Below are 23757 nucleotides of genomic sequence, written 5' to 3'. Positions count from 1 at the left end.
GCTATTTCCAGATCACCCATCACCCCACACTAACTCAACCCCTCCCTGTTCTTGGCCAGCGGCAAACCCTAAAGTGTGTCAACCAGAGGGCAGCGAGGAGGCCAGGTGGAAAGGGAGGGAGGCCTCTGGGATCAGGGCAGCAGGTGGTGCTGGTGGTGAAAAATCCCTGCGGTCTGAGAGCCTGCCAGCCACAGAAGTGACTGTCCCTGATGAACGACAGGACTGTTTCAGAGGAGCTGGAGCGAGCAGAATGCTCAAGCATGGAACAGGAACCGCTTCTGGACTAAATAAATCAGAGAAAACGAACAATTTATTTTATTTAAGCGTTTATTTTTTGGCTGTGCTGGGTCTTCATTGCTGTATGCGGGCTTTCTCTAGCTGCGGTGAGCAGGGACTACTCTAGTTTCGGCAAGCGGGCTTCTTGTCGTGGCTTCTCCTGTTGCAGACCACAGGCTCTAGGGCTTCAGTCATTGCAACACAGGGGTTTAGCTGCTCTGCGACATGTGGAATTTTCCCAGACCAGGGCCTGAACCTGTGTCCCCTGTATTGGCAGGCGGATTCTTAACAACTGAACCATCAGGGAAGTTCAAAGATGAGCCATTTAAAGGTAATTTTTCTGGAACACTTCAGTGTGATGTGACCACGGGGACCTTTAAATGTGCCTGAGACAGAGATCTAGCAGTAGGAAGCGCTTTAAAAACAGAGTGAGGGACTTCCCTCGTGGTCCAATGGTGAAGAATTGCCTTCCAATGCAGAGGATGCAGCCGGTTCAGTCCCTGGTCAGGGAATTAAGATCCCACATGCCTTGAGGCAAATGAGCCCACATGCACTGCAACTATAGAGAAGTCCATGGGCCACAACTAAGAGCCTGTGTGCTGCAAGAAAGACCCAGCACAGCCAAATAAATAAATACATTCCTTAAAAAATAAAAATAGAGTGAAACTTTGAGACTGTAACTTCAAAAATTGTGTTGAGATGAAACCAGGAGGTGATGAGCTCAAGGATGGGCGGGTAAACAGAGCCGCTGCAGAGAGTTGGTGAGTCAGTCTAGCAAGCCTTATTCGTGGTCTCCACCAGACACAGGTATTCTAGAAATTCCTGGAAATGGGCACTCTGCCCTAGAGAGTCAGTTAAAATCCAACACAGAGAGCTTCCCCAGTGGCTCAGCAGTAAAGAACCTGCCTGTAATGCAGGAGATTTGGGTTCAATCCCTGGGTCAGGAAGATCCCCCGGAGAAGGAAATGGCAACCCACTCCAGTATTCTTTCTTTCCCAGGACACCCCATGGACAGAGGAGCCTGGTGGGCTACAGTCCATCGGGTTGCAAGAGTCGGACAGGACTGAGCAACTAAAATCCAACATACAGTCCTCCCTCCAGTAATGCCCTCCCCCACCCCCCACCACTTGCTCACTCTCCAATCCCTCTTGAGGATCTGAAGCAGGTAAGGGACTGCCCTAGAACAGTCACAGGGGCATTTAAGTTGACATGTTTTACTAAGCCATCATGTGTAAGTTTAAATTACATATGGCCCGATCACTACAGTGTGAAGTGGTAAACTGAGTTTCTTAGAAAGCTGCAGGCTCTGTCAATTAAGGTCTAACATCTCTGTGAGACCCCACTGGAAACACCTGTGGCATTGCTGTAGTGGTGACCTTGGTTGTGGAATCCAGAGGTAGGTAGTTTTCACTAACCCTCAACCCTCAAATCCAGTGGCACTGAATTGTTAATAGGGTGAGACCAATTCATCCTGGTTTTAGCACTGAAAGTCTTGAGTCCCAGGAATCCCCCTAAGATTCGGTTTAAAAATTAAAATTCCCATGTTTCCTCATTCCTGGGAAAGCCAGGACAGCTGGTCACCCTAAATTTAAGAACACCATAGAGAAAGATTGGAAAATCTCAAGGCAGTATATGTGAGTGATCAGGGCTAAGTTCAGGCCTATTAGACATCTGTTCATTAATTAAGCAAGCATTTATTAAAAATAGAGACTGGGCTTTTCTAGTGATCCAGTGGTTAAGAATCTGCCTTGCAATGCAGGGCACACAGGTTTGATCCCTGGTCCAGAAAGATCCCACATAACATGGGGTACCTAAGCCTGTGTGCCATGACTACTGAGCTCTGCAACAAGAGAAGCTACTGCAGTGAGAAACCTGCACACCGCAACTAGAGAGTAGCCCCTATTCACGGCAACTAGAGAAAGGCCTCCTGCAGCAACAAAGACCCAGTGTAGCCAAAAATAAATAAATAAATATATATATTTTTAAAAATACAGACCAAGTTGCCCATTAAACTTCACAATGGACCCTACCTGAGGGGGTTTCCAGTTTTATCAGGAGTGAAAGAAAGTGAAAGGAAGTCAATAAGTTGTGTCCAACTCTTTTCGACCCCATGGACTGTATTTGTAGCCTACCAGGCTTCTCCGTCCATGGGATTTTCTAGGCAAGAGTACCAGAGTGGGTTGCCATTTCCTTCTCCGGGGATCTTCCCAACCCAGAGATAGAACCTGGGTCTCCCTCATTGCAGATAGATGCTTTACCCTCTGAGCCACCAGGGAAGCCCTTATCAGGAGTGGGATATATATAATGTAATTTTATTACATATTCATAAAATATTAACAATATAATTTTTGTATGTCATCATGTATTTTAATTAACTGTCTCAAACATAATTTTAAGGGTCTCAATTTTAAGTGTTGAATGTAAAATGTAATACAAACTAAAATTGGAATCAGTACTGAGCATTTAATATACACTAAGCACTATTCTGGGCTTCCCTGGTAGCTAAGCTGGTAAAGAATCCACCTGCAATGCGGGAGACCCCAGTTTGATTCCTGGGTCAGGAAGTTCCCCTGGAGAAGGGATAGGCTTCCCACTCCAGTATTCTTAGGTTTCCCTGGTGGCTCAGATGGTAAAAAATCCGCCTGCAATGTGGGAGACCTGGGTTCAATCACTGGGTTGGGAAGATCCCCTGGAGGAGGGCATGACAACCCACTCCAGTATTCTTGCCTGGAGAATCCCATGGACAGAAGAGTCTGGCAGGCTACAGTCCATGGAGTCACAAAGAGTTGGACACAACTGAGCGACTGAGCACACACACACACAAGCACTATTTTAAGCGCTTTACATTTATGAGCTCATTTAATTTTGACAATCATATAGACAGATATTAGCCCAATTTTACAAATAAGGAAACTGAAGCTGAGAAGAAAGTGAAGCTCAGGGTCATATGGCTAGTAAGTGGTTTTTCTATATCTGCAAAGAAAAGACAGATGTGATAACTGTCAAATATATGATGGGCTGTCAGCGGCAAGAGGGAGGGTCTCATTCTGTGACACTCCAGGGAGAAGAGTAAGGATCAGTGGAAGGATCCACAGAGGGGCAGGACCCAGCTTCACAGCAGGGGGACTTTTCCATGATCAACACTATCCTCGAGTGGAGTAAGTGGCCACATGGACCGTGAGTTCCCCCGCAGTGAACTCGGTCAAGTAGATTCTGCACGATGACTTGCCTGGAATGGATGGATGCCAGGAGATGGATGAGGTGACCTTAAATCCACCTTCTAGCCTTAAGGACTGTTAGGAATTTCTTGAAAACCATTTTCTTTTATAATAAAGTTTATTCATTTTTATTTTTTAAATTCATTTTTATTTTAAAAAAATATTTATTTATTTGCTCAGGGTGTTCATTGTGGCAAGTGGAATCTTTAGTTGTGGCATGTGGGATCTAGTTGCCTAACCAACAATCCAACCCAGGCTCCCTGCACTGGGAGCGCAGAGTCTTAGCCCCTGGACCACAGCTTATTTATTTTTTAAAAAACAAATCTATTAGGGGCGTACCATGAGCCTGAATCCTTTCCAGGAACTGAAGATACCTAGATAAACAAACTAAGGTGCTTAGAATCTCAAAAAATTCACAGTCGGAGACATCTACACAGAAAGTGACAGTCCAGATGGTAAGCAAATGTCAGCGGGACCACAACAGTGTATGCTCAATAAATATCTGTTGAATATTTGCAAGAAGGAGAGGCTGTGGGAGGTCAGTGTGGGAGTCCCACAGAGGAACAATTGTTGACAGGGTCTTGAATTCTGAAGAAAAGCTTCCCAAGTGGAGATGTGGGAGAGGGTAGGAGGGCTGGCATGTACAAAGGCCCAGTCTGGGCAGGGGAGTGTGAGGTGTAGCCCACTCTCCTCTGAAGCTCAGCCATTCCTGCCCCGTGAGTAGTTTCGAGGGGACACTTGCAACAGACAAGTGAGGCCAACAGGGCTCACCTAGGACTGCATATATGCATGGCTTGCGTGCTCAGTCCAACTCTCTGCGACCCCATGGACTGTAGCCCGCCAGGCCCCTCTGTCCATGGGATTCTCCAGGCAAGAACACTGGAGTGGGTAGCCATTTCCTTCTCTAGGGGATCTTCCCCATCAAGGGATTGAACCCACGTCTCCTGCTTGGCAGGTGGATTCTTAACCACTGAACCACTTGAGAAGCCCCATTTAAGGCTGAGGGGAGGCCAGACAGAGAAAGGAGGTGGTGCCCAACCCAGGTATGACAGTAGGCTTCACAGAGAGAAACCAGCCGGGGTCTTTTACTCAAAGGGAGCAGCTACGGCACTGACATGCACAGGGAAAATCATGGTAAGCACCGGGAAGAGCACCTGGAGAGGAGGGAGGCCCCAAACCAGGACCGTGGGCTTTGGAAGCTGCAAAGACTCAGAGGTGCATTTGGGGAAGCAATGTGAGACCAGGTCAGGGAGATATTCCAAGACCAGGCCAGTCATGTAGGGCCTTTTATGCCACGTAGAGTTCGGACTTGACTCTTAGAGCAAACAGGAACCCCTGAAGGCCAGCTGGGAAGCTCCAGCCATCAGCCTGCCCTTTCTAGACTTTTCCCCCAAATGACCCCCACCTCCACCTCCTGCTTTCTTTTTTTCCCCCCATTATTATTTATTACAGGATGTTGCATATAGCTCCCTCTGCTATACAACAGGACAAAGTTTAACTATTCTATATATAGTAGTTTGTATCTGTCAATCCCAAACTCCTAATTTATCCCTCTCCCACCCCTCTCCTCTTGGGTAACCATAAGTTTGTTTTCTAAGTCTATGGGTCTGCTTCTGTTTCATATATAAGTTCATTTGTGTCATATTTTATTTTTTAATAATTTTATTTATTTGGGGTTGTGCTGGGTCTTCATTGCTGCACGGGCTTTTCTCTAGCAGAGGTGAGCAGGCTTCTCACTGTGGGGGCTTCTCTTATTTCGGCGCACAGGTTCTAGAGCACAGAGTCAACAGTTGTGGTGCACAGGCTTAGGGCTCCATGGCGTGTGGGATCTTCCTGCATCAGGGATCGAACCTGTATCTCCTGCACTGGCAGGCGATTCTTTACCACTGAGCCACCAGGGAAGCCCCTGTGTCATATTATAGATTCCACATAAAGTGATATTATACGGTCTTTTTCTGACTTGGTTCACTTAGTATGATAATCTCTAGGTCCATCCATGTTGCTGCAAATGGCATAATTTTATTGATTTTTATGACTAAGCAGTATTCCATTGTATACATGTACCATATTTTCTTTATCTGTTTGCCTGATGATAGTCATTTAGGTTGCGTCCATGTCTTGGCTACTGTAAATAGTGCTGCAATGAACACTGAAGTGTGTGTATCTTTTCTAATTAGAGTTTTCTCCAGATATATGTTCAGAAGTGGGATTGCTGGATCATATGACAACTCTGTTTTTAGTTTTTCTAAGGAAACTCCATATTGTTTTCCATACAGTGGCTGCACCAATTTACAACAGTGTAAGGGAGTTCCTTTTTCTCCACACCCTTTCCAACATTTATTTGTAGACTTTTTTTTTTTTTTTTTTTGGCTGCATCAGGTTGCAGCACACAAGATCTTCAGCACACAAGCTTGCAGCTCCCTGACCAGGAATCAAACCCAGGCCCCTTGCATTGGGAGCGCATAGTCTTAGCCACTGAACCATCAGGGATGTCCCTGTAGACTTTTATATTTTTAAATTATCATTTATTTATGACTGTGCTGGGTTTTCATTGCTGTGTGCAGGATTTGTCTAGTGCAGTAAGTGTGGGATGCTCCTCGTTGCGGTTCATAAGCTTCTCACTTCAGTGGCTTCTCTTATTGCTGAGCACAGGCTTTAGGTGTTTGGGCTTCAGCAGTTGCAGCCCTCGAACTCAATAGCATGCAGACTCTGTAGCTGCAGCATGTGGGCCCAGTTGAGCACTTGGGCTTCAGTAGTTGTGTCGTATAGGCTTTGTTGCTCCAGAGCATGTGGGATCAAAGCCGTGTCCCCTGCACTGGCGATTGGATTCTTAACCACTGGACCACCAGAGAAGTCTCCCCTGTAGACTTTTAAATGATGGCCATTCTGACCAGTGTGAGGTGGTACTTCATTGTAGTTTTTATTTGAATTTCTCTAGTAGGTATCAATGTTGAACATCTTTTCACTTCCCTAATGGCCATATAGATGTCTTCTTTGGAGAAATTTAGGTCTTCTGCCCATTTTTAAAATTATTTTGCTTGCTTTTTTGATATTGAGTTGTATGAGCTGTTTGTATATTTGGGAAATTAAGCCCTTGTCGGTCACATCATTTGTAAACACTTTCTCCCATTCCACAGGTTGTCTTTTTGTTTTGTTTATGGTTTCCTCTGCTACACAAAGGTTGGATTCAGTCCCAATTGTTTATTTCTGCTTTCATTGCTATTGCCTTGTCCACCCCTGCTTTCTATTCCCTCCTACTCCCTAACTCTTTTTGCAACCAATAATTGGCAAATCTGATATCAAATCTCTTGTCTATGTCCTGCCACTTCTTTCTGAAAGTGTATTCTTAGATGCTGCTGCCGGTACACTGAGGCCTGCTGTTTATCATTTTTTTCTCAGGAGCCAGGGCCTGCCCCACCCTAAGCTGCCCCAGACCAGTTCTGCTCAGTAGCCAAGCCCAGCTTCCTTCCCTCCCCCCAAGCCCTCAGATCATTCCTGGCCAGGCCCAGGCGGGCCTCCTCTGGGAGCTCAAACACAATATTCCGCTTTCTGTCTGCAGTCCACTAGATGCACAATTTCACAATACTTTGTTAGTGTTATAATTGTCTTTTTTTCATGTAATTTCCTTTTCTAAACTCTCAAACACAACCCCATGTATTCCATAAAATGCTTTGGCATTCTTGCTATAATTAAGGTCCAAAAAATAAAGGTGTTTTGGAAATGTACCCTATTCCTTAGCGGTTAACTCTATAATAAGACAGGTTTTTTTCATTCATTTTTTAAAGTAATCAAGAGATGTGGGTATGAAATGTGGACATTTTCTGTTAAAAATGAAAATATAAAGAGAAAGGATACAAAATCCTAGCTACAAACTGATTTTTTTTTAAGTTTGAAATGATAAATTCACAGAAAAGTGCAAAGAAACACACAGTGAGGTCTTTGACAGTAACTTGGACGGTAAAGCGTCTGCCTACAACGAGGGAGACCTGGGTTCGACCCCTGGGTCAGGAAGATCTCCTGGAGAAGGAAATGGCAACCCACTCCAGTATTCTTGCCTGGAAAATCCCATGGACCGAGGAGCCTGGTAGGCTACAGTCCATGGGGTCGCAAAGAGTCAGACACGACTGAGCAACTTCACTTTCACTTTCACCCAGTCACAGGGCTTCCCAGGTGGCGCTAGTGGTATAGACCCTGCCTGCCAATGCGGGAGATGTAAGAGACATGGGTTGGACCCCTGGGTCAGGAGGATTCCCTTGCTTGGAGAATCCCCATGGACAGAAGACCCTGGCAGGCTACAGTCCATAGGGTCATATAGAGTCGGACACGACTGAAGAGACTTACTTAGCATGCAAGCATGCACCCAGCCTTGGATTAACATCTCGCATAACTATAGTACAATATCATAACCAGGAAATTGACATTGGCACAATCCACAGAGTATATGCAGACTTCGCCAGTTATATGTAGAAAACTACATATATATGTGTGTATATATATATAGAGAGAGAGAGAGAGAGAGAGAGAGTTAATGAACATAAGTGTGTGTGGCCCTGTGCAATTTTACAACATGTATACCTTTTTTTTTTTTTTCATTTATTTTTATTAGTTGGAGGCTAATCACTTTACAATATTGTAGTGGTTTTTGCCATACATTGACATGAATCAGCCATGGATTCACATGTGTTCCCCATCCTGAACCCCACTCCCACCTCCCTCCCCATCCCATCCCTCTGGGTCATCCCAGTGTACCAGCCCTGAGCACTTGTCTCATGCATCCAACCTGGACTTGCGATCTATTTCACACTTGATAATATATATGTTTCAATGCTATTCTCTCAGATCATCCCACCCTCGCCTTCTCCCATAGAGTCCAAAAGTCTGTTCTATACATCTGTGTCTCTTTTTCTGTCTTGCATATAGGGTTATTGTTACCGTCTTTCTAAATTCCAAATATATGCGTTAGTATACTGTATTGGTGTTTATCTTTCTGGCTTACTTCACTCTGTATAATGGGCTCCAATTTCATTCATTTCATTAGAACTGATTCAAATGACAACATGTATACCTTAACGTAACCACCACCATAAACATGATACTTCATTGTGACAACAGCTCACGACTCTCTCATGCCACCCTTTTATATCCACACTCAACCTCCCCTCAGCCTGATTTAAATATGAAAAAATATTAAATGGAGCACAGAAAAATTGCCAAGAAAAAATACAGCAAAGTGATTGCCAACAGATATCTGGATTGCGAGATGCTTGATTTACCTTTTATTTTTACAATTTTCAGTCTTTTCCATTTTTCTTCAGTGAGAATCCATTACTTTTTAAATTAATTAACTAATTAATGTTAAATTACTTAATTAACTAATTTGGCTGTGCCAATGGGATCATCAGTCTTCATTGGGGCATGTAGGATCTTTTAGTTGCAATGTGCGGAATGTTCAGTTGCAGCATATGAGATCAAGTTTCCCTGATCAGGTATCAAACCTGTGCCCCCTGCATTGGGAGCACGGAATTTTAGCCACTGGACCACCAAGGACATTCCAAGAATCCATTACTTTATGAGAAAAATGTCTTGATGAAATTTCTAGTATACACTGTAACATTTATAATTGCATGATCCCACAATTTTCAAACTGAAAGAAAACCTGGTAGATTTTAATTTATATTAAAGTTTACCAACAGATCAAAATAAGCCCTTCCCTTCCAGGCATAAAAATTTTTCCTTCTCCCACAGAACAATTTACAAAGTAAAACATTCTAAGTGTTGTTCATAATTTTATCCTAGCCCATCTTTATAAGGTTAAACTTGGACACAGTAAAAAGACATTGTTTCTATTATTTAGAGATTGCACAAAAACTCATGACAAAACGTAGAGGCATAAAATCTTGATTTATCATTTCTCTTGATTCTGTGAGTTGACTGGAAAGTTCTTTTGCTGGTCTTCTCTGGCTCACTTGGGCTATTACAGATGGCTGGAACAGCTGGAAATTCATTCCAAGTTGGCCTCATTCACAAATCTGGCAGTTGGTGCTGAGCAGGGAGTCTCAGCTCTTCTCGTGACCTCCTGACCACCTAACCTCCAGTAGACTAGATGCTGATCTGGGGCAGTGTTCCAAGAGGGTGAGCTCCAGTGCTCAGGGGCTTACCCTCCCAAGTTTGTGGGATGCACAGGTCTCCTGGTTGAGCCCAAGGCTGATAGGGAGTTACACAGAGGCAAGAATACTGGGAGGCAGTATTCATTAGGGGCCATCAAAAGCAATAATCTAATGCAGATATGAAGGGTTGCCCTTTTATAAGAATGTAAATATGGGCAAAATAAAATACCTCTTTGAGTCCAGTGGCAAGGCTAAGGAAGGCAATTATAAGCAATTTCTTTTTTAAAAAATTAACTTATTTATTTTTGGCTGTGCTGGGTCTTATTGCTGCCCATGCCCTTTCTCTAATTGCTACAAGCGGGGGCTACTCCTCCTGTTGCAGAGTATGGACTCTAGGGCGAGCGGTCTTCAGTTATTGAGGCACATGGGCTCAGTTTCCCCGAGGCATGTGGGATCTTCCCAGACCAGGGGTTGAACTGGAGTTCCCTGCATTGCAAGGTGGATTCTTAACCACTGGACCACCAGGGAAGCCACAGCAATTTCTAATCTTAATATAACAGTGATTCAATCAAGGTAATAGAAAAGGTCAATTTCCCCATGGTTAACTCAAGAACTAGTGCCTCATTAAGGGAGCTGAAAAATATAGTTACACAATCAACTAGATGTTACATTCATACATGTATTTCCATATGCTCTTTTCTTAATATTTACCAAACACAGTTCAGCTTTTTAAAAATTTTTTGCCACACCAACACATGCGGGATCTTAGTTCCCAGACCAGGGACTAGCCACCTGAGCCCCCTGCAGCAGAAGTGAAGTCTTAGCCCCTGGACCACCAAGCAAGTCCCTATAATTTTTGTGTGTGTGTGCATGAGCTCAGTTGCATAGCTGTGTCCAACTCTTTGCCAGGCTCCTCTGTCCATGGAATTTTCCAGGCAAGAATACTGGAATGGGGTGCATTTCCTCCTCCAGGGGATCTTCCTGACCCGGGGATCAAACCTGCATCTCTCGAATCTATTTATTTTAAAAAAGATTTATTTTTGGAATTCCCTGGCAGTCCAGTGGCTAAGATTTTTTTATCTCACTGCGAAGGACCCAGGTCTAATCCCTGGTCAGGGATCTAAAATTCCACAAGCTTTGCAGGGCAACCAAAAATATTTTTTTAATAAATAAATATATTTATATAAATAAATTATATTTATTGTTTTAGAACAAGTATTTATGAAAAATCTAATTAAAAGTTTACATTAAATCTTAAAACTTATACATTAAATCAACTTTTGCCTCAGAAATAATTTCTGCAAATACAGGAAATATAAAAGGGATCAGTTCAGTTTAGTTGTTCAGCTATGTCCGACTCTTTGAGACTCCATGCACTGCAGCATGCCAGGCTTCCCGGTCCATCACCAACTCCTGGAGCTTGCTCAAACTCATGTCCATTGAGTCAGTGATGCCATCCAACCATCTCATCCTCTGTCGTCCCCTTCTCCTCCCACCTTCAATCTTTCCCAGCATCAGGGTCTTTTCCAATGAGTCAGTTCTTCCCATCAAGTGGCCAAAGAATTGGAGTTTCAGCTTCAGCATCAGTCCTTCCAATGAATATTCAGGACTGATTTCCTTTAGAATGAACTGGTTGGATCTCCTTGCAGTTCAAGGGACTCTCAAGAGTCTTCTCCAACACCATAGTTCAAAAGCATCAATTCTTCAGTGCTCAACTTTCTTTATAGCCCAACTCTCACATCCATACATGACTACTGGAAAAACCATAGCATAAAAGGGATATGCTTTTTAAAATTTTAATAAATATATTTCAGACGTCCCTGGTGGTCCAGTTTTTAAGAACCCACCTGCCAATGCAGGGCACACAGGTTCAATCCCAGGTCTAGGAAGATCCCACATGCAGTGGAGCAACTAAGCTTGTGTGCCACAACTACTGAACCTGAGCTCTAGAGCCCAAACTCCACAACAAGAGAAGCCACCACAACGAGAAGCTAAGCACTACAACTAGAGAGTAGCCCCTGCTTGCCGTAACTAGAGAAAAGCCAGTACAGCAACCAAGACCCAGTGATGCCAAACATAAATAAAATACAAAATGGATGTTTCTTTCACTATAAAGTAGAATCAATACATGTTATACAGTTAATTTTTTATGTGTGTTCCCTCCAAAGTCTGACTGATCTGACAGCTCCCCAAAGCATATGACACTTAGATAAGACTTAAGATTCACTGAGAATTTATTTGGAAGATCAAGTGTTTCAATCGATCTTGAGACTACAATAGTTCCTCAGACATCTGCTGTGAAGCTTGCTCCCTCATCTGCCAGATGCTGTCTCTAGAAGCACTGGCCCCTGCCCTTTTCTGCACCACATCTCTCCTAGGCTCCCTTCACTCTCCAGCCATGCTGGGCTCCCTTTGGGTTCTTCAACGAGTTAGGCTCTGGCTTCCCAGCTCTTTTCAAGTGTCTCCTCCTCCTAGATCTCCTTACTCCACTTCCTTCCTCTGGCTGACTCCTTATTCATCTCGCATGTTACTTAAGTGTCACTTCCAATGAAGATTTCTGACTTTTCCATATATGTTCCACCAGCACCCTGGGGGCTTCCCAGGTGGCGCTAGTGGTAAAGGAACCCTCCTGCCAATGCAGGAGACAAGAAATGCAGTTCGATCCCTGAGTTGAGAAGATCCCCTGCAGGAGGACGTGGCAATCCACTGCAGTATTCTTGCCTGGAGAATCCCATGGACAGAGGAGCCTGGTGGGGTACGGTCTGTAGGGTAACACAGAGTGAGGCATGACTGAAGCGACTTAGCACGCATGCGTTTTTGATGATGTTAGCATCCTGTACTTTCCCTGCCATAAATGTCACCATATTCTGTTATTTTTTTTGTAAAACTTAAAAAAACTGTTGTTGTTGTTAAGCCGTGTGGCATGTTAGTTCCCTGACCAGGGGTGGAACCTGTGCTCCCTGCGTTGGGAGTGCAGAGTGTAAACACTGGACCACCAGGGAAGTTCCTCACACTTTATTATCTTATGTTTTTAGTTTTATTTCTTCTCCCTGAGGGCAAGGAATGACCTGCTCACTACTGTGTCTAGTGACTGACACACGGCTGGGGCACTCAGAAATGTCCCCCTGCTGCTGCTGCTAAGTCACTTCAGTCGTGTCCGACTCTCCACGACCCCAGAGATGGCAGCCCACCAGGCCCCTCCGTCCCCGGGATTCTCTAGGCAAGAATACTGGAGTGGGTTGCCATTTCCTTCTCCAATGCATGCATGCATACTAAGTTGCTTCAGTCGTGTCTGACTCTGTGCGACCCCACGGACAGCAACCCACCAGGCTTCTCTGTCCATGGAATTCTCTAAGTAAGAGTACTGGAGTGGGTTGCCGCTTCCTTCTCCAGAAATGTCCTTCAAGTGAATATAAATATGACAGAAAGAAAATTAAAGAGGCACTTCCAGTAGTCATGTTCACATACTCAAGATTTGCCAAAGGTGATGCTGTCAAGTCTTGACTTACAGTCTTCTTACTCATTTTTTAAAAATAATTTTATTTGTTTATTACTTTTGGTTGTGCTGGGTCTTCGCTGCTGTGCCAGACTTTCTGTAGTTGCAGCGAGAAGGGGCCACTCTCTGGTTGTGGTGCTCAGGCTTCTCACTGCGGTGGCCTCTCTTGTTGCAGAGCCCAGGCTCTAGGTGCACGGGCTTCGGTAGTTAATGCATTCAGGCTCGGTAGCTGTGGCTTGCTGACTCTAGAGCAAGAGTTCAGTAGTTGTGGCGCACAGCCTTTAGCTGCCCCATAGCATATGGAATCTTCCAGGATCAGGGGTCAAACCCGAGTCCCCTGAGTTGGCAGGCGGATTCCTAGCCACTGACCACCAGGGAAGGACTTCCCACCTTACTCTGACTTTTTGAATTAATTAATGTTTTGTTTTCGTTTGTGCTTGATCTTCCTTGCTGCCCACGGGCTTTCTGTAGTTGTGGCGAGGGGACTGCTCTCTAGTTGCAGTGTGTAGGCTTATTGCGGTGCCTTCTCTTGTTGTGGAGCATAGGCTCTAGGTGCACACGCCCAGCTGCTGTGGCTCAGGGGCTTTGTCACTCCGCTGCATGTGGGATCTTCCCCAACCAGGAATCAAACCCGTGTCCCCTGCATTGCAATGTGGATTCTTAATCACCAGACCACCAGGGAAATCCCACCTTACTGTTTATTTTAAATAAAAGTCTGACCTACTTGGATTTATGAATTCCTAAACCAACACAAAGTTGAAAGTACAAAGGAGAGTGCTACTTGGGACGGTCAACTAAGCACAGTCAGGACCAGCAGAATCAGTCCGATAAGGAGAAAAGGAACAGAAACCTTGCCAAAAGCCATAAGGAAAGGTCAATTGGCTTAGAGGAGAAAATATGAGATTTTGGGCAGCACAGCCAAATCCAAAGCCTAGCATTCATGCAGTGCCTGGAGTCAAGGAGAAAAGACTGAATTTCACTGAGCATATTCCATTCAGGAAAAAAGAGGGGCCTTCCCTGGACTCTGAGCTTCCACTGCAGGGGGCGCAGGTTCCATCCCTGGGTGGGTGCTGCACGAACCCCACGGTGCAGCCAAAATTAAAAAAAAAAAAAAAAAAAAAAAACAACTATAGCTTAAGAACTTCAAAAAAAAGAAAAGAAAAAGAGTACATTTAACCTACTTCCATGAAAACAATTTTTTTTAATGCTTTAAGTTTGGGGACCTTGAAAAATAAGCTTGGTTATCTGGAAAATCCACTTTTCCACATGGAAAATCCCCCTCCCCCAGCCCTGGTAAAACAGTGAGGGGCTACTGATTTTCCACTGAAGGAGGCAGTATCTTGCCTCAGGGATTATTGTTGTTGTTCAGTCACTAAGTCATGTCTGACTCCTTGTGACTGCCTGGACTGCAGCACGCCAGGCTTCCCTGTCCTTCACCATCTCCCAGAGTTTGCTAAAACTCATGTCTCTTGAGTCTGTGATGCTATCTAACCATCTCATACTCTGCTGCCCACTTCTCCTTTTGCCTTTAATCTTTCCCAGCATTAGGATTTTTTCCAAAGAGTCTGCTCTTCGCATCAGGTGGCCAAAGAACTGGAGCTTCAGCTTCAGCATCAATCCTTCCAAGGAATAGTCAGGACTGATTTCCTTTAGGATTGACTGGTTTGATCTCCTTGCAGTTCAAGGGATTCTCAAGAGTCTTCTCCAGCACCACGATTCAAAAGCAGCAATTTTTCAGCACTCAGCCTTCTTTATGGTCCAACTCTCACGTCTGTACATGACTACTGGAAAAACCACAGCTTTAACTATACGGACCTTCGTTGGCAAAGTGATATCTCTGCTTTTAAATACACTGTTTAGGTTTGTCTCTGGGATACCAGTTCCCTGATCACGGCTTTCCTGGCAATTGCTCCACTCTATTTCATCAGTGACTCACTTCTCTGTCTCCCCGGCTGGCCCATGCATTTCTTGTAGGCTGGGATAGGGTCTTTTATCTCTTCAGCCCTGATATCTACCACAGTCCTAGCACATTGTAACCGCTCAACAAACATTCATTAAACAAATAAAAGAACAGTGTCAAGGCCACAGCTTCTACTCTCTGCCTTTCCTTTAACAGGAAGACATTAAAAGCCTTGCCATACAATCACATAATAGCATATCCCAGGATAAATTTGTGTGTTCACCACACTGGCCTACAGATCAATAACACAGTTGACTGTAATCAGCCCATTTTCAAAGAGTAGAAAAAGGAATAAGAGATGTCATTTCTGCAACTTTAGAAATTATTTTTTTCAATTCCTTTTTTGCATGACTTAAGAAAAGATATCCCAGAAACTTGGCTTGAGTTTCTGAATTCAAGTTGAATTTCTGATATTCGAGCCTCTGGAAATGGTCCCAATGGATACACTTATACAAGGTGCCATTAGCACCTGAATGGAAACAAACTGGTGACTAGGAGTATTTTACTTCCTACAAGATCAAACAGTAGTCATGAAGCATGAACTGGATCTGTCGATGGCTGCACCAAAGCAGAGAATCAGTGGACAGTACGGCAGTTCTAAGGCCTTCTCTGCAAAAAGTCAGCTGGGAAAGGGGGCATCAGAACTGGCACAGGGGGAAGGTCACCTATAGGGTAAAACAAAGCTGCCAACTGGATGTGTTCCCTGAAACAGCTTTGCAGTGGCTTGCCTTGCTCAAGGAGCACAGGCAAGGAGCTCAAGGAGCACAGACGACTAGAAGGAGGAGGTGAGGAGTGAGAGAAAGCCTAGTGTGCGCATCCATGCTGTCACTTCAGTCGTGTCTGACTCTGTGACCCCACAGACTGTAGCCTGCCAGGCTCTTCTGTCTATGGGGTTTCCCAGACAAGAATACTGGAACTGGTTGTCATGATCTCCTCCAGGGATCTTCCTGACCCAAGGACTGAACCCGTGTCTCATCCATCTTCTGCATTGGCAGGCAGGTTCTTTACCACTAGGGCTACCCAGGAAGCCCCTGGGAGAGAGCCTCGGCAACACCCAATTACAGCTGGGCCAGTGAGAAAAACATTGAGTCAAACAACCCCAGAGATTTGAAAGTGATCCACTTTTTCTTTTCCCAACCTACAGTGCCCCCTGAGAATTATCACTTCCACCATGTCCCATTCTTCTTTAGGATTCTGGAACCTAGAGACCAAAATATTTCTCTTGTCCACTTAGATTCCGTTTCTGGAAATGGTACTATCCAGTCTCATCAGTGGGGCCCCAAGGTGGAAATGAATCACACAGGGCACTGGTCCCAGGGATGGTGTGGAAAAAATACCAGGTCACCTGAAGTTCATGAAAAGGATGAAGTAGCGATGAATATACTAGGCTTTATGTCCAAGGGCTAATGAAGGCCAGACTACGACTTCAGCTTCTAGGACATAACCACAGATGATATGGCTGAAGAGGGTCCCCCACCCAGAGCCAAGGGACAGCCTTAACTGAAGTCCATGTGGCCCCTGGAACTCCTTGTGACCTCACCCTCTCGTGGATTGTAAACAGACTCAGTCCTGAGAACATTGTGATATTCTGTCCTCTTTGGAGTCTGGTTGTGTTCAGGGAGCTCCCCACAGTGACTCTTCTATTCCAACCAGCTAGGTTCCCTTGGACTCACATTATTTATTTCTCTGTATGCACCGTAGTTGTCCCTTGCTCATTCAGTTAGTTCCCGACCACTGCCTCTAACCCACATGTGAGTACATTCCTTCAGGTACGTTCCATTATCAGGAGATGCAACAGCTGTTAATCCATCGGCCCTGAGCCACCAAATTGATCCTTCCTACCCTGTCATACTCCATTCACTGACATCCTTGCCCTGGGAACAGCAAGGTCCCTATAAATGCAGGCATCCCTTCTGCTTCCCCTATGCCAAGAGTTCTTAACCTTTGTTGACACACGGATCACTATCAAGAAACTGTTACCAACTTTTCCCCAGAAAAAAAATAAACATATAGACTTGAAAATAATGTTAAGGGGTTCTTGACTCATAAAGCCCATTCTACAGACTCCAACTCAATGCTAACAATTCCTAATGGCAAGAAATGGTGACGATTCTAAAGAGACACACAGTCAGAAGAGAGAGAGCTGGGGGAATTCCCTGGTGGCCCGGTGGTTAGGACTCAGCACTTTCACTGCTGGGCTTGGGTTTAATTCCTGGTCAGGCAAGTAAGATCCCACAAGCCAAGTAGTGTGGCCAAAAAAAAAAAAAAAAAAGTGAGAGCTTAACTTACCTGTTCTCCAAATGCATCAATGTCTACAGAGGATTTGGGGACAAAAGTTTGTTGGTTTCATCCCTGAGGTCCAGCCAGGTGCTGTCCTCACCTGCCCACTGAGTTCAGGCAGCAGGCTCATAATAAGCAACTAAGACAGTGGCTCCTCATTGAAGCTGGCAGACATATCAATACCCTTGCCCACATCAATACGCTCCCACCTATGGGGCCAGCCCAGACCTTACACATCTTTCCCGATGGCCATCTAGGTGACTCTGGTGCTACCTTGTCACCTTGAAATCGTGAATGAAAAGGACTTCCAACAGGTCTGCCAGGCCACACCTTCTCCAGGTTTCCTACTTCTCCATTCACCCCTCTCCTCCCCTCCCTCCTTCCCTCTCCCTCTCTCACACTCACACACACGCATTCCAGCTGTCACTCAGGAAATCAGTCAATGTCGGCATCCTGAGGCCTCCTTGGAGCAAATTTCCTGGAGCATACCATCACGGAAGACTGCTGAGCTCAGGGATGGTTACCACTGGCCACCAGCCAGATTACATTTCCTGGGTCACTCTGACCTCCTCAAAGGCCACAGGCAGTAGCGATCTGGTATTCTCATGCTGACATCCTACTCCAACCCTCTCTGCTTTAAAACAAAGCAAAACCTTGATCCTGTCACATATCTAAGTGGTTATCACATACACACAGGGTTGTCACCAACCTTCCCCTATCTATTCCAAAAATGATTACATATTTCTAACAAAACCTGACCATGAAGATAATTGAGGGTCTGTGGACCCCAGGGAAGGGGAGAGATCTCCCTGCCCTTCTGTAGACTAGGGACTTCACCCACTCTCATATGTAAAGTGAAAGTCACCCGGTTGTGTCTGACTCTTTGTGACCCCATGGACTATATATAGTCCAGGCCAGAATACTGGAGTGGGTAGTTGTTCCCTTCTCCAGGGGATCTTCCCAACCCAGGGATTGAACCCAGGTCTCCTGCATTGTAGGCTGATTCTTTACCAACTGAGCCACCAGGGAAGCCCAAGAATACTGGAGTGGGTAGTCCATCCATTCTCCAGTGGATCTTCCCAACCCAGGAGTCAAACCAGGGTCTCCTGCATTGCAGGCCAATTCTTTACCAGCTGAGCTGCCAGGGAAGCCCTTCCTTTCCCAATCGTGGGAATTCTCCCTCCTCCCCACATATCTTTCCTACTGGTAGAGTATCAGCAAAAGAAACAAAACTCTAAGGTACCAAAAGAAGCCTCTCAAGATGAACCTCAGAGTCAACTCTGGATGTTGTGGATCATCACGTGAATTAGAAATTCTCACAGATAATGTGTCACCAGAGTTTTATTCCAAGATCCAGTCCAGTTCTGCCCTCTCCTGACATGCTGTCAGGCAATGCAACGTAATTACAATGTTATCATAACCTATGTCTCACAAGGTTGTTACTAACTAGATTTGTGATTTGGGGCAGGGCACTTCCTGTCCCTGGGCCTCTGTCTCATCACTCATTCACTCAAGAAACATTTATTGAGAAACTAGTAAGTTTCAGGCACTGTGCTAAGTGCTAATGACAACAATGATGAGCAAGATATAGAACAGCTGAAGAATTTCCCACTCTATTGTTTGTGTGTTAATGTAAATAATTGATCATATGACTGCATAATTAGGGCAATGGGGAAGGCTGGACAAGGTACTGGAGGAAAACTGGAAGGGGAGTACTGTCTGACTGGGGTGCAGAGGGGTCTGTAAAAACGAAAGGGCTGGACTTCCAGATAAAAGAGTCTGTTATTGTAAGATGCATTCCAAAAGGCCCCAGAAGCAATTTGGATATTTTGCTTCAGGGAAATGTATGCAAATCACCCTCCACTAGTGTAGATAAGGCATGTACCATTGACGGTTTACCATTTGGCACCAGTGCCTCTTCCAAATCGAAGAGAAGCCAGATTCTCATTATCAGACTTCCGCAGTACCCAATTTTAATGATTACCTACAAGTGTAAAGCATACTCGATAAAATCAAGTCTCTTCCAACTCAAAGGTCAGAAAACACATTATGTATACTTGTGCCATACATATACTTAACCAGTTGATGAAACAAACACATCTCTTTGGGGGGCTGCACCCTATGGCATGAGGGATCTTGGTTCCCCAAACAGGGATCAAACTGGTGCGTCCTGCAGTAGAAGCACAGAGTCTTAACCACTGGACAGCCAGGGAAGTCTCAACACATCATTTGTTGTTTAGTCACTAAGTTGTGTCAGTATTCTTGAGCTTCCTTTGTGGCTCAGCTGGTAAAGAACCTGCCTGCAATGCAGGAGACCTGGGTCTGATCCCTGGGTTGGGAAGATCCCCTGAAGAAGGGAACAACTACACACTCCAGTATTCTGACCTAGAGAATTCCATGGACTGTATAGGCCACGGGGTCACAAAGAGTTGGACACAACTGAGCGACTTTCACTTTCACTCGCTAAGTCGTGTCTGACTCTTTTTTACTCCATGGACTGCAGCATGCCAGGCTTCCCTGTCCTTCAATATCTCCCAGAGTTTGCACAAACTCATGTTCACTGATCCAACCATCTAATCTTCTACTGCCCCTTCTCCTGCCTTCAATCTTTCCCAACATCAGGGTCTTTTCCAATGAGTCAGCAACACATCTTTTAAGTGGAGAAAAAACTCAAACACAGACACACATAAAATCGAATGCATCATAAGATTTTCTTTCAAAAAAAAAACAGAAATAAAACCTATTGATCTGTGATCGCTGGGAACTCACTCACCCTGAAATGCTATTGAACTAAAGTCTGCTAATTGTGGCTTACAATTAACTCAAGCACAAGTTAATACTGTCAATATTTAAATCCTCAAATACTGAAAACAACAGCACTCCAAATGCCTAAAAGGTCAATATTAATCCTTCCAAGTTATTTACTTTTTTTGCTTACCTGTTTTTTTCTATATTTACTACAACAAATATGTTTTGATGCTATAGTGTTTAAACCTGGTAGAGATGATTATTTTACATAGAAAAAGTGTGTCCTCTCCCATTAAAATACTGTTTTTCCTATCTTCCCAAGGATGGCTGGTAAGTCAGTTATATCTACAACTCAGTGCTTAGATTTTGTTCTATCTTGAAGTAGAAATACAGGTAAAGTACAAAGATTCCCCATCCCATTTTCAATTCATCAGTTTATATATTTTGATATATACATTTTATATATATTTATTTATCAAAAGTTTTATGTGTTAAGAAGCTATCTCAGTGGTTGCACACTGATGTAAATGTACTTAAAGCCACTGAACTGTACACTTAAAAACAGTTAATATGGTAAATTTTATGTGATGTATCTTTTACCACATTAAAAAATAAATAATGAAAAATGTTTCATTTTTTTTTAAAAAATGCAATTCCCTTGTGTATATGGATCTTGAATTGTAACTTTTCTAAAGTCCCTCATTAGTTCTGGTAGCTTTTTCAGACACATTCCTTAGGATTTTCTATGTACAATCAAGTCTCTGTAAATAAAGCTTTATCACTTCCTTTAAAACAAAAAAGAGATCTCTACATTAACAAAGCAAAGGCTACCAGAATATAAAATCTCTTTTTCTGTACCCTCAAATGCATTTTTTTTTAATTAAAACTTTTTTTTTTTTTTAATTTTTGGCTGTGCTGGGTCTTCTTTGCTGCATGGGCCTTTCTCTAATTGTGGCAAGCAGGGGCTACTGTCTAATTGCAGCGTCTGGGCATCTCATTGCTGTGGCTTCTCTTGTTGCAGATCACAGGCTCTAGGGCACACAGGCTTCAGTAGTTGCGGCATGTGGGCTCACTAGTTGCAGCTCCCAGACTCTAGGGCCCAGGCTCAGTAGTAAGATATGCCAAAGAGGAAGAACCATGTCATACAGATGTCAACTCAGATTAGGGAAGATCAGAGTAAAATTACTTTGATTCCAACACGTGAGAACAGTTTGAGAATGATTTTGCTTCAACATGTGATTAACAGAAAAACACCTAAGTCATGTATCAGTACTGAGCCATGGAGGAACTATGGCAGAGGGAAGTGGACACAGGCTGTTTCCTGGGTTCATGGGCTATCATCTTACTGGATCACAGGGTGATTCAACCCAGGGGGCGCTGTTTCTACCTGTTTGGTCTCGTCCATCCAGAAGGCACTCACTGACTTGCTTCTGTCACTCATTTACAGATGGAACTGAAGCAGGCAAGGGAAAGGACTTGGACAGTTCTCACACAGAATCCTCAGAACACTCACAAATGCCCGCTCTCCCCCGCAAGGCCTGCACAAAGGGACTGTCTTGAGACCTGTAGAACCTTGGGGTCAGTCACCAAAGTCTTAAACTGGAGCAGTAAGGAGCCCGAGGGGCAGACAGGCCAGGACTAAGAAAATGAGAGCTGCAACACAAACAAAAATCCTTAATAAAAAGTGTTAGGGCTGGATTTTCCAATTTTCAGTTAGGCTGTTAAATAACTGTTCTTAGAACCTAAAAGGTTTTGTTAAATTGTGTTGATTTAACAAACCAAATGATAGAAAGCAGGAAACTAAAACCATGTCAAAAGTTAATTTTTAATAATCTCCTAAACAGGTTAGCCAAATACACTAGCCTGGCATAGCTAGAGAGAGGTACTGGTAGCACAAGAAACACCAGTAGAGTCAAAGCGGCTACAAATGTCAGGGTTTCCCTTGTGACTCAGCTGGTAAAGAATCCGCCTGCAAAGTGGAAGACCTGGGTTCAACCCCTGGAGAAGAGAAAGGCTACCCACTCCAGTATTCTGGCTGTCAATATACATATAAAACAATGGAAGCTCTAGAAATAAAAATAGTCCCAGATAGTAGAGGAAATCAAACTATTAGATACAACATATTAAAGCAGTAATAGAAGATATTGCATCTTACTACAATGCTTCCAAAAATGGAAACTTTCTTATTTCATCAGGAAAAAAAAAATCGGATCAAATTTTTTCCTGTCTGGCACCACAATAGGATCTTAAAAAGCAACTCTGACAAGAGCACCAAACCAAATACACTGTGACCTAAACAGAAATCATCCTTACTGTAAGAAGGAGAAAAAAAATACAACTTACAACAGAAGAAAGGAAAATACAAACCATACACAATACCATCACTAATAAATTATGTAAACATACTTTTTGAAAATGAAATAAGCCCCAGTTTCCTCATTCATGAAATGAAAAGTTGAAACAGACTAAATATTTAGTGATCAAAAATTTTATGTGTTAAAAAGTTATCTTGAGGGGAGTTCCCTGGTGGTCCAGTGGTTAAGAATCCACCTGCCAATACCAAAAGATTCCACATGCTGCCGAGCAACTAAGCCTGGACACTGCAACTACTCAGCCTGTGAGCTGCAACTCCTGACGCCTGCATGCCCTAGGGCCTGTGCTCCACTGCAAGAGAAGCCACTGCAATGAGAAGTCAGACCACCACACTAACAACGGCCCTCGCTCACTGCAACTAGAGAAAGCCCGGAAGCAGAAACGAAGAGTCAGTGCTGCCAAAAATACACAAATAAATATACATTTATTAAAGAAAACCCTTAAAAAAAGAAGAAGAAGCTATTCTTTGAGGCTTCTCTGGCAGTCCAGTGGTTAAGAATCCACCTTGCATTGCAGGGGACAAGGGTTAGATCCCTGGTTGGGGAACTAAAATCCCACATACCTCTGTGCAACTAAGCCACAATTAGTGGCACAACTAGAGGGTCCACGCGCTACAACAAAGGACACTCATGACACAGTGAGATCCTGTGTACCTCAACTGAGACCCGACACAGCTAAATAAATACATAAGTAACAATTTTTAAAAAGAAGCTGTCTTGGGTGAGGTCGGGAGGGATCAACTGGGAGCTTGGGGTAAGCAGATGCAAACTATTATATACAGGATGGATAAACAAGGTTCTAATGTATAGCAGAGCAAACTATATTCAATATCCTGTGATAAACCATAATGGAAAAATGGTTATAATGGGAGATGAGCTATAGGGTTCACAGGAGCCCCCCAGGAACCCCTCCCGAGGAGAACTGCCTCAACCCTTCCCTTTCCTTAGGGTGTGGTTGTTATTTCTCTACAAACTGAAAGGGGAAAGGTTGGGAAGGCTTAATTAATAGATAATCTCTACCGTCCATCCAGCTCTAGGAAGCTGCCACCATGCCTCCCATAAATCAAGACCATGATACACAGTGGCAACAATTTGAACAGACAGACCCTCCATTCTGCACAAAGAAGTTACATACAACAGATAATGAAAGCGAGAGAAACACGTCTATCTTTCTAAAAGCTGCTGCTGCTGCTGCTAAGTCGCTTCAGTCGTGTCCGACCCTGTGCAACCCCATAGACGGCAGCCAACCAGGCTCCCCCGTCCCTGGGATTCTTCAGGCAAGAACACTGGAGTGGGTTGC

At 44.0% G+C, this 23757-nt stretch overlaps 1 long non-coding RNA gene across 1 annotated transcript in view; it reads right to left on the bottom strand.

Moving 5' to 3' along the window:
- The window catches only part of LOC136149656 (uncharacterized), a 38302-nt gene that overhangs the window by 609 nt on the left and 13936 nt on the right, over window positions 1-23757 (bottom strand). The gene's annotated exons all lie outside the window — the stretch shown is intronic.

Source organism: Muntiacus reevesi, chromosome 18, assembly GCF_963930625.1.
Source record: "Muntiacus reevesi chromosome 18, mMunRee1.1, whole genome shotgun sequence".
Taxonomy (NCBI): Eukaryota; Metazoa; Chordata; class Mammalia; order Artiodactyla; family Cervidae; genus Muntiacus; species Muntiacus reevesi.
The sequence above is the reverse complement of the archived record's forward strand: the minus strand, read 5'-3'. Positions and strand labels throughout refer to the sequence as shown.